Source organism: Cibotium barometz, chromosome 3, assembly GCF_041138505.1.
Source record: "Cibotium barometz isolate CiBa-2024 chromosome 3, ASM4113850v1, whole genome shotgun sequence".
Lineage (NCBI taxonomy): Eukaryota > Viridiplantae > Streptophyta > Polypodiopsida > Cyatheales > Cibotiaceae > Cibotium > Cibotium barometz.
In genome coordinates, this window is record NC_141048.1 from 172638 (window position 1) to 184185 (window position 11548).

The following is an 11548-nucleotide window of genomic DNA, read 5'->3' on the forward strand; positions in this document are numbered from 1 at the left end:
CAGAAAATCCCTCTGTCAACCTCCATAGCTTCAAAGCTTACCACTTTCCATTCTTGCATTGTTTAGCATACATATCCCCTACTTTCGTCTACATTCTACATCTCTCTCTCTCTCTCTCTCTCTACTTTATTATGCTGCAAAACCTCAATCTACCATCTTCTATGCCTCTTGCCATCTTCCTTGTCCTTTCTCTCTCTCTCTCTCTCTACTGTATTATGCTGCAAAACCTCAATCTACCATCTTCTATGCCTCTTGCCATCTTCCTTGTCCTTTCTCCTATTACCTAATCACTCCATCTATGATCTTCTAATATTTTTTACAGCAAAACTTCATTGCACTCTCCTCAGAATACCCTATCCTCACTCTCCCATTGTGTTCTACAAGAAGCTCTTTTCAGCATTGTCTAACCCTAAAGAAAATGCCACTTGAAGATATATCTAATAGAGCACCAAAGTTCAGGTTACATGTAGATTTGGCTGCTGAGTATGCTACCATCCGCATCTCAAAAACAAGGGGTGTGACCAATGTGCCATTGGGTACTCTTCAATCACAAGGGCGAAAATGTATTGACCTCTGGACGAATGGATTCATATACCCTATTGACCCGCTTACCAATGCTCCACCTCATTTTGTTAATATCACTACATTTCTTACGTATGTAGGTGATGGAGCTAATGGTCTATTTGGCTATTGTAGGAGGCTTTCTTTTGTTGCAGCTCAAGAATCGCATTCAAGAGTGCATTTTCGAGGCTTATGGCATGAGTTGCAGCAGCAACACAAGAAGGACATTGATAGGCTTGAAGAAGTGGTGAACAACTTGAAAACTCAGAATCAGGAGCTCCAGAAGAACAACTTGTTGCTTAAGCAGGCCTTTGATATTGAACAGGACAAGATGAATGCAACCAAATAGGATGCACGAAACAAGCAACGACACCTTGCAAGCCTTAAGAAGCTTTCAGTAGGCTTTCGACAACGGAAAAGAAAGCGTCAGTCCCTAGAAACCTTGGCAACCCTAAGTGGAGCAAGAAAATGACGTGTACGAGCAACAAGGTAACTTCTATTCTTGCCATTGTTTTGCAGGCCATTCTGTTTCGTGAAACATATTGATGTTATTTTGTATTTATGTTCCATGTAGAGATATTGCTGGGGATATGATGGGATATGAAGGTGGTGCTGAGGAATGTAGAGCAGGCATATTGAAACATGTTGTTTAGTTATCAAACATATCAAAGCTACTAGAAGATCCCACATGCAAAATATCTAAGCAAATCCGAAACAAAATTTCTGGAGAGCTGCAAAATATGGTAAGCCCCATACAGATTATGGATGCATGTGATAGTGCTAGTGTCAGTAGTAGAAAGGGATATGAAGCCATTTACAGGGTGTTTACACTAGGTCATCGTGCTAAAGGACTTCTTCGACCCATGCTACCAACTCCATACAGTGTAACCATGGCAAGAAAAAGTGCAAACTCAGACATTGCGAACATGTTAGGTGGCTACCGTCATGTGGAGGATGCTTTGCCTATATGTACTACAAAGGTATTTGAATACAACAAGTACAACAATGTCTTTATTGATTTAAGGACCCTTCAAAGAGCTATGATTTCTTATTATGGTCTAAGCATTGAGGAGTGCCAAGGTCAAGCTGTGTTTGTGTTAAAGCTTGATGAGTGTCAAATTGTAAAAGGACGAAAATTAGAAAGAGTCAGCCTAACACTTATGAACAGGGCTTTTAAAGGAAATCCGGAACAGGATGATAATCTTCTTTACTGTAGTGCACAAGCCTCAAATTCCAACACAAGAAGGCAATCTCAGGGAAAAAATTACTATGGAGTGCAATCAAAAAAGAATATATGGTGGTTGTCAGCATTTGAGCTTCCACAGGAGACGAATGATACATTGCGATGGTACCTTACCTGAATAGGCATCTGTTGCATGCAAATGAAGATCAATACAAGGATGCAACAAAAAAGATACTTAGGGCTCTTGTAAAGAGTTCCACTTTGTAGATGAATGTGGGAGAGGGCTTGACAATAATCCCACATGGGAACTTTTGGGAGTTCTAGAATTTTTGTATAAAAGGTGGCTCATTTGAGAGCATAGACACATTGGGCAAACTCATGTTTGAGCTCTCTTAAGACTAGCTCTCCCTCTTCTTCCATAGAGGTGCAAGCTCTTCTCACTCCCCATCTACATTGTTGTAAGTTCTATTCTTTTGTTAATTCAATGCAATGAGTTGATATTTGTCTCTCTTCTCTTGTCAATTCTCTAGTATGCATGTTTCTTATTGATAGCTTCAAGAGTTGTGTGCATGCTAGGGAAATGAGTATTTGAGAATGAAGAATGCTTTGATCTTGTGTAAGCAATAGCTAGGCTTTCTTCTTGTTTGGATGTATGGATGAGTGGAATGTGGAGTTGAGTGAGCAATAGCAAGATTGAGCATGAGTGTGTGTTGAGTCTATGTCATTAGTAGTAGTTTTCTTAGCATTCTCTCCATCAAATGGATAAGCTTTTGTGCACCGGTACGGGTTGAATCCCTAGCTCCGAAAGGGATGCAAATCCCATTGGATTGAGCTAAGTGTGGATCATACTACTCTTGCTACAAGTGAGAGAGTTATTCCGTCTCTCCATTGGCGCCGCTGCCGGGGAGAAGACTCAAAACCGGTTGAGAAGCTTGCATTACTACCACTATTTCTTTTTGTTTTGAGGTTTAGGGCATTGAGTGTGTGATCTCAAGGGCGCCTTGTGTGTTTTCGTTTTTTTGATGAGAAGCAAGAAAAAAATTTAAACCCCATTGCGGTTGAGTAATCCCGTTTAAGTACTTTCTGTTTTTGTATTTTTGTTGCAAGTTGGCGAGAGGTAGATAGGAAGTAGTGAAGCGGCTTTCTTTCCTTTATTCTTTTATTGTTTTGATTTGTTGCTTGGTGGGGAGGCGTCCGCAGCAAAGATATATATATATATATATATATATATATATATTGATATATATACGCTGAAAGCCAAGGCTTTGAAGCCGGCGTGAAGGCTGTGTAAAGAAGCCGGCGAGGAGAAAGGCGGCTGCTGCAGGCAGTGTAGGCGGTTTATATATAGATATTGATATATATACGCTGCAAGCCAAGGCGTGGAAGTGGAAGAGACGTGGAGAGGTAGTTGGAGGCGGCGCAGCAAAGAAATATATATATATATATATATATATATATACGCTGAAGGCCAAGGCCGTGGAGGTGGAAGAGGCGGAGTAGCCGGCGTGGAAGGACCTGCGTGTAAGCTTCTATATTTAAAAAAAAAAACACACAAAAGTCGGCTGGCTGTAGGCGTTGCAGAAAGCCGGCGAAGAAAAAAAGCTGTAGGAGGCCGGCTCAAAAGGGCGAAGGGTTGGAGCTTAGACGGCTGGCTGCAGTTGAGGTGGCTGGAGCTGAGGAGGCGCAACAACAGGGTGAACGCGGGCTGTGGGAGGGAGAAGGTGAAAGCCTGCAGCGTGGAGTGAGGCCGTAGGCGAAGCTCCTGTGGAAGGCGTGTAGAAGGTGGTGGCGTGGAGCAGCGGTCGGAGGCTGTAGCGTCGAGAAGGTGGAGGCGCAGCAGCAGCCGGCGAATGTGGGAGGTGTGTAGTGCAGCTGAGGCCGTCGAAGTGATGATGGTGGAGGCTGAGTGGAAGTGAGGTAAGTTGACAGACAGCTGGCAGAAGCAAACAAAGGCGAAGGCGAGTGGAGGCCGCATTGAACGCGAGCGCGTGCGCGCCAGCGACAAATCCGGGAGGGAGCGGGCGAGCGGCGGATAAGGTTAGTGGATTTTTCATTTTTTTTATTTTTTATTTTTATTAAATTTTCATGTTTTTTTGTATTTTTAAATAAAAAAACAAAAAAATAATATTTTTTTGGTATTAAAAAAAAGAAAAAAGAAAAAAAAGAGATTAAAAAATAAAAAAAAGAAGATTAAAAAATAAAAAAAGAAGAAGAAAAAGAAAAAAGAAGAAGAAAAAAAGAGATTAAAAAAAAGAGAACAATTAAATATTAAAAAAAATAGAAAAAAAATAAAAAAATAAAAAAATTTTAAATTATTTATTTTTTAGGAGTCCATATTATTTGCATAATTTTTATTTTTTCATTTCTGTAATTTTTAGCATAATTAGAGTAATTTTCATTGTTTTAAATTTTTGTAATTAAAAAAATATATAAAAATAAAAATAAAAAACAAAACAAAACAAAAGGAAAAAAAAGAAAAAGAAAAAGAAAGAAAAACAATTTTTACTTTTGTATTTTGAAACCATTGTTTATTTTTTTCAATTTCTGTAAAATTTTGCATAATTAACGTAGCTTGCATTTTTTATTTTTATTTTTTAGAATTTTTGGTAATTGAATGCATAATTAGTAAATTCATATTTTTTGTAATTAGGTACGAAATTTATTAGTTTTATTTTTTTTTTTAAAAAAACAAAAACAAACAAACAAACAATTTTAAAAAAAAAACAACAAAAGGGAAAAAAAAAACAAAAGCAAACAAAAGAAAATTTATAAATTTATAAATTAAGAGTTTTTTTTTAAGGAGTCTATTTTTTTGCATATTCTGTAAGTCTTCATTTTTTTGCATAATTAGTGTAACCTGCATTTTTTTTAATTTTTGTAACTTTGTGCATACTTAGTATTTTTTTAGTGTGATTCATAATTTTTGTGTAAATGTTTTAAAAAAAATAATAAAAATAATAAAAAACATAAAAAAACATAAAATCATTTAAAAAATCATAATCAAATAAAAATAAAAAAAATAGGATAGATAGTTACGCCACACATACCCATTTTTAGTTGCCTTTAGTGGTTAGGTAGGGTAATATATATATATATATATATATACATATATATATATATACATATATATATATATATACATATATATATATATATACATATATATATATATTTATCAAAAAAAAACACAGAAACAAAAACAAAACAAAACAAAAACACATAAAAAAACCAAAAAAAAATTTGAGCTTATGCACTTGCGGTCGGGACATCTTATAGATTTTGCCATAGGGCCTAGGGCACCTTCTAGAGTACCTACGCAAGAAAGTGGGACCCAATCGGTAGGCAATTTGGCAGATATTGCTGAAACCCTATCTGAATCCCAAACCGATACCCTTTCCTCTAGAACAACTAGTTCATTAATCTAGGGCCGACAAATAGTCATCCCGTAGCCCCAAATAGGACACCCTCAAGATCCTTTAATCCATTTGAAGCCGACACCATGGGGTTAACACTTAATGTGAGACTCCAATATGTCTACACAAATGCTCAAGGAGCTGAGATCTTTAGGGACCCACAACAACGGTATCTTGTTAAGATCGCCGACATATTCTCAGAACTTGATAGAGCACCTCTAGTCAATGAGACCAGGGTAACATGTATATGGGTGGAGATGGTGTTCGCTACGAAGTCACCTACCATCCAGAAAGGTTAGACAAATTAGGGGAGTTCTCTAAAACCGAGTTCTTAGACTTATCAGAACTTTCCAGAGCAAGGGAGTCTAGAGATGACTGGCTCATCGAGCCGGACATGCCTGGACCATCCAACGCCCAGTCCTCAAAGCCATCCATAGATGATTTACTTCTTGTAGATCTAAATTTGGAAAGGGATAGGAAAGGCAAGAGTAAAATGGATCAGGGGGCTGAATGCCAATGGGAGTTTGTACGACAAATTCCTGTGACAAAGGTCTTACAGGATGACCCACTTCAAGAGGTCTATAAGGATTCGTTAGAGGGATATTATGCCACAACTAGATTGCCACAGCTGGATCTTCCTCTAGCTCATGTGGTGGTAGTTGAGAAGCTTGCAGGACACATGAACAGAATAATTGATAAATGGGCCAATGAATACCGAACCTTAGATTGGAAGGAGATTCAGGAACTCACGTGGAAAGGACATCCATTATTCATGGAAGTGTTCTCAACAAATACAGCCAAACCAGGAGAGACAGCCTTTCTTGGAGAAACTGTTGCTCCTCCCCTACGAGAGTTCACTAGAGAGGGACCCTCAACATCTAAGTGGACCACAGCTAGTAGCCCAACTCTAGCACCAAGATATCGTCCTACACCAAATGTGCGACCACAGGTCACACCACAACAACATCTTTCTCACTATAACAATCGGAGGATAGGGGAGCCAACTCGGCCTCCTATAAATGCACCTCCTGAAATGAGGGTGACAAGATCTTTGGAGGGGTTTGGTGAGGCTGGTAATAGGGTACCCACACCAATTTTGGAAACATGTGGACCATCTTTCCAAAGAGAGGAACAATTCCCACTGAGAGTAAGAGGCCGTAGGCCCTATGATGAGTATTCAAGACAAGTAAGGCCATCAACTCTTCAGAAACTGGTAAAGAAGTATGAAGGGTCGGGAGATCCATACGATCATGTGTAAAACCACCTTCAATGAGTACAATGCAAAACAAAGATCCAAAGAAACCTATGCAGTGGGTTAATGGCATTATGAATTGTAATACCAATTGTCCGCCTAATCGTGATCAAGAAGATATCTCATGGAGCCCTATATTAGAGATTCCACTTTCCCGTGTTCATATTTGCACGCTTCATGCTAGGTTACGCATAATGGACAAATTACTGAAGTTACATATCAATTATGCATGGAATATGGAGCCTGAACATCTTCGCACAACGAATGCATCAGTAAGCTGGAAGATGTCCTTTCAAGCATGGGGCTTCATGGTGGTGCTGTAAAGTTAAATAAGGATACTAAAAAGTCGGGATAATCCAAACAAAATATGCATGGGTGGGTCCAAAGCAAGACACCTTCTCTCAAATTACGAGGGGTACAATAGTCACACAAAATATGAGATATGGAAGGCCATTTGTGAATGCACCACTTATCGTGGGAATAATGCAGAGCTTGGTCTCAAGCGTGCAAGGCTGTGGGAATCACTTGATAAAATGATTCAATTACTAGAAAAGACTCCACTTGTTGCTGAGGAGATTACAAACTTAAAGTGCAATACATACATTTACTCAGCAAATGGTTGATGCATGGGGAGAAACACATATCACCCACTATATGGTATTTACCTTTCTATCTATTTACTGACATTAATTGCCAAATAGTAAAATTTTGATATGATCTTTGTTGCAGCACATTAAATTTGCCCACGCACAGTTTTTTCTCGACTAATATGGTCCAATGGCAATTTGGAACACCCAAGGAATGGAGCGCTCTCATTATCAAGCTAAGGCAGCATACTTTAAGAACACGTGACATGGTGGAGGTGGTAAGGAAAAAAACAATGCCTTGCATGAGATGTTTAATTGGTTTTATCACAGTTTGGGAGGTCGACGCTGACAGAAACCAAAAGGGCAGGTGTCATTACTATGAAAGGTTGTAAAAAATGTCAATCTGCAAATTGCATGGCGAGCATCAAGTGCCATGCATGGGATGCGTGAGTGGTTCGATGCGCGTAGGCGTATCAGTCGAAAATGGGTTCCATATTACAAAATTATAGCCTTTTTTAAGTTTAAGCTTTTTTTTTTAAATTTCTAGGGATTCTTTTTATCAATAAGTTTTTTCAAAAACTATATAAACCTGTAAAAGTCAGTTTTAAAAGTATATTTTCACGTTCATTCACTCGTGTAAGTCAATGGGTGGCTAGAACTAAGCACACTGCATGCAAAACTGAGAACCCAAACGTACCATCTGGTGCACACAATTTGATACAAGCAGTCGTCGTGGCACAGGCATTTCAACAAGTGCAAAAACGCATCAAAAAGAAGCATACAAGCATGGACAGAGAGGTAGAAACTCGACAGGAAGATGTACAGCCGGATGTGTTTTCAGGACTGGACAATATTGAGGATGTCTCCAAGCAGCCTGGAGACACTGGCTCATTTAGAGCCACGCGTACACCATTCCCCCAACCTCTCTCAGAGGCTGAGCAGCAGCAGTGTGTGCTAGAAGAGCAACAACGCCAGATTGATGAGGAGGCGCATAGAAGAAGAGAGCAACAACAAGCCCTGCTCCCTCAGCAGCAGCTAGAAGAGGAGCTAAGGGTCGCATTTGAGGAAGACCAGGAAGCACTTCTCTGTACTGAGCAAGAGCAGTATCAACAGGCTGCTGACTTCTATGAAGTAGAGAAAATAAGCTGTCGTGAGGCACAGGATAGGCTCTTAGCATAAACACTACATGAGGAACTTGAGAGGCGTCAGCCCCCAGCCTCCACCTAAAAAACAAAGAATAAAGATTTGTGTCAAGAGAAAGAAGGAACATGCAAACAGGCAGCAAAGGTGGAGATGAAAGAGGAGGAACGACGACAAGAAGAGGAGCAAAGGGAGAGGGAAAGACAGGAGCAGGAGGAGCAAAGGGGGAGGGAAAGACGGGAGCAGGTGGAGCAACAAAGAATTCAAGAAGCACGCAGATTAAAACAAGAACAAGAAAAGAAGAAGGCAGAAGCAAGTAAAAGAAGACTAAATCTAGATCCAGCCGAGCAAGAAAGGCGAAAAAAATTTAGAAATGATAGACAACCATGGGAAGAGAGGTCGCATCCACCACCACCCCCTGTAGCCAACAAGAAGAGAAGATGGAAACCGGGGACCGTGGCTCTGCGAGAAATCAGAAAGTACCAAAAGAGCACAGACCTCATCATGGCGAAGGCCCCTTTTGCAAGAGTTGTAAAAGAAGTCATCGCTCGACAAGTACAATGACAGGGTCACTCGGGTACAGAGTACGGCACTCGAGGCCCTCCAAGAGGCGTCAGAAACAATTTTGGTCTCTCTATTTCAAGATTCGGTGCTGTGCCATGCTCACGCCAAAAGGGTGACCCTAAAGCCTATTGACATGGCACTTGCACTACGTCATTGACATGGCACTTGCACTACGTCTACGTCAGGATAAAGCGCTCCATAAGGAAGGCTTTATTGGATAGGATTAAGCCTTTATGCGGCAGCCTTTGTGCCTTTTGTAATCTCCAACATTGTAATACATTTTTTTGAATCTATAAGATATTGTAAATGACTCGTTAACCAACGTATTTATTTGTTTCAACTGTGTTATAAAAGCAGACATTTCATTTCATGTACTGTGGTTTGAATGGGTAAAAGTGTTGATCATGTATTAAGAGCTTTAGTCAAACAGGAACAAAATTTGTATTATTGATAAGGTGATTGATTGTGAAAACCAATATGAAATTTGATTATTATCTTGTTATATGTGGTATTGTTGTTGGCATTGAACAAAGGATCCTTACATAGTGCAGAAACAAAATTAAATTGAATTTATTTTAGGACAAAAAAAAAGGCTTAAAGCTCAATAAGGCCTCAGAAAAGCTCAGGGACAAAAAAAAAGTCATTTGGGGCTCAAAATCACCTGGTGAAGTCTGGCAGTAGATAGAACATTTTTTTAAAAATCTGAAGTTTTTCTTTTTTTTTGATGTTTCTAGGCAGATTAATCATCAAAAAAGTGTACACAATGCATTAAAGTGTAGAAAAATGAAAAAATGAGGCCTGTGCGCTACAGCGCGAATTTAAGCCCTTCCTTTGAAAAGCTTAAATTCGCGCCGTAGTGCACAGGCATGTTTTTTTCATTTTTGTACTCATTCATGCATTATGTACACTTTTTTGATGATTAATCTGCTTAAAAACATCAAAAATATAAAAAATTTGATTTTTTTAAAATTGTTCAGATTTTGTACTGCCAGATTTCAACTGGATGTTAATTGACAATATTTGAACAAATATTTGATCATTATCATGAAATTTCCTACACATTCACATGGCTGCCAATAGTTTATAGGGCACAGTGCTGACACAACAAATAAACAAGAGAAATGGTTGAGAATTCTTAAAAACATTACAATTAAAAAAGTATACATTTTGTATTGAATTTGTAGAAAGAAAATTACAAGTTCCTGAGAAGATTTCTGAGAGCTTCTTTATCTTGGTCACTCTGCGTGGCTTTCTCACCTAGGCTATTAGCTATAATACTAGGATTGGTTACACCTTTGGAGATTGATGTAGCACAATGGTATAGCACATGGCCAGTGTAGTTGCCTGCAAATGTATACATAGCTGCCTCCCTGCTAATAAGTATACATTTGTTTGCATTATTTGCTAGCCCATCTTCGGTGAGAACCCCACTTAGAGCTTTACACTTGATGAGCTCTTCTTGTGCCTCCTCAGAGTACTCTAAATGGATTACTCGAATAAATGATGGAGAGAGGCTAGGAAGGTAATGAATCAGGTTGGTGTCTCGTCCATCGGATTGCACACGAACTCCACCTCCACGTGCAGCAAACTTGTCAAAAATATAAGCTTTCTACAAGAGAAAAAGTTTAGGTGTTAGTAACAACTCACTTATAAATATGAAGGCACGCCTTCTTAGAACTTTGATTTAACCCCACCTCAATGTCATCATCACATTGGCTTGTGCGTGGGTTGCATATGTCTATACTGCTTCCACGCTGCTCAACTGATGTATCTACATGCAAGCGCTTATGTGGTTGAAATGCTTCTTGAGGGACACTTTCATACTCTACTGCTACATTTTCTATAGCAGCAAGAGAATTGGAAACAGTTTCCTCAATTGTACATTCTGTATCATAACCTTGGAATGCTAGCGCTTTGGTAAGATCATGGTCATCAAAATCAATCTGTACACCTGTAGTCTGTTGCTCAGGTGTGTCTTCTTTGCAGAAACCAGACCCAATTGCTAATATGCTTAGGGCCTCATCCTCCCTTAACCCCAAGGATTTACAAATGTCATCAAGGAAAAGAAATTCCTTGTTATCCATGATGATGGGATTCAAAGTGGTTACATCCATGATGATGGGATTCAAAGTGGTTACATCCAACTCAGGGATCTCTTCCACAATTTCATCCCCCTCGAGGTCACGAGATGAGGCTCTTCATCCTCAGTTCAACCTTGTTGGAGAAGCACCAAGGCCATGGATGCTTCAGCTTCTTCTGAGAAAACCTCTTCCACCTCGCCTTTGGATTCCTTCACAAGAGCTACTTCTTTACTCATTGCCTTTCCCTTCTTTTTTCTGCATCCCTGGCTTCTTGCAGAAACAGTGCTAGCGTCATATCCCATGAAAGGAAGGTGGTGCCTACATTACCAACCTGCAATTCATAAACGGTGTCATCATCTTCGACCCTGTAATTGCTAGATGTAAGCCCTTTCAAAAATCGATTGAGCCTGAATCGGAACGACTTATCACCATGGTACAGATGCCTGATTAAGTCCACGAGAACCCATTTAGTGGTGGACTTAGGCAATTGCACGACATATTGTGCCACTACATCATTCATGTACTGGACCTGCTCTTGAAAAGCCTCTGCGTAAAGGTCTATAGTTCTCTGCATATCAATCACCCCCTCAAAAATGGCGATGTTCTGACCTGCACCTGCTGAGAGCCCAATTTTCTCAAGCTTTGCACGTAGCGAGTTAGAGCTTGAAGCCATAGCGGGGTATTGAAGGGAAATAGAAATTGTGAGATCTTAAGAATGAAATGAGCTTTAAACACCATATTGGGGAATATGGGAATTTCCCACAAGT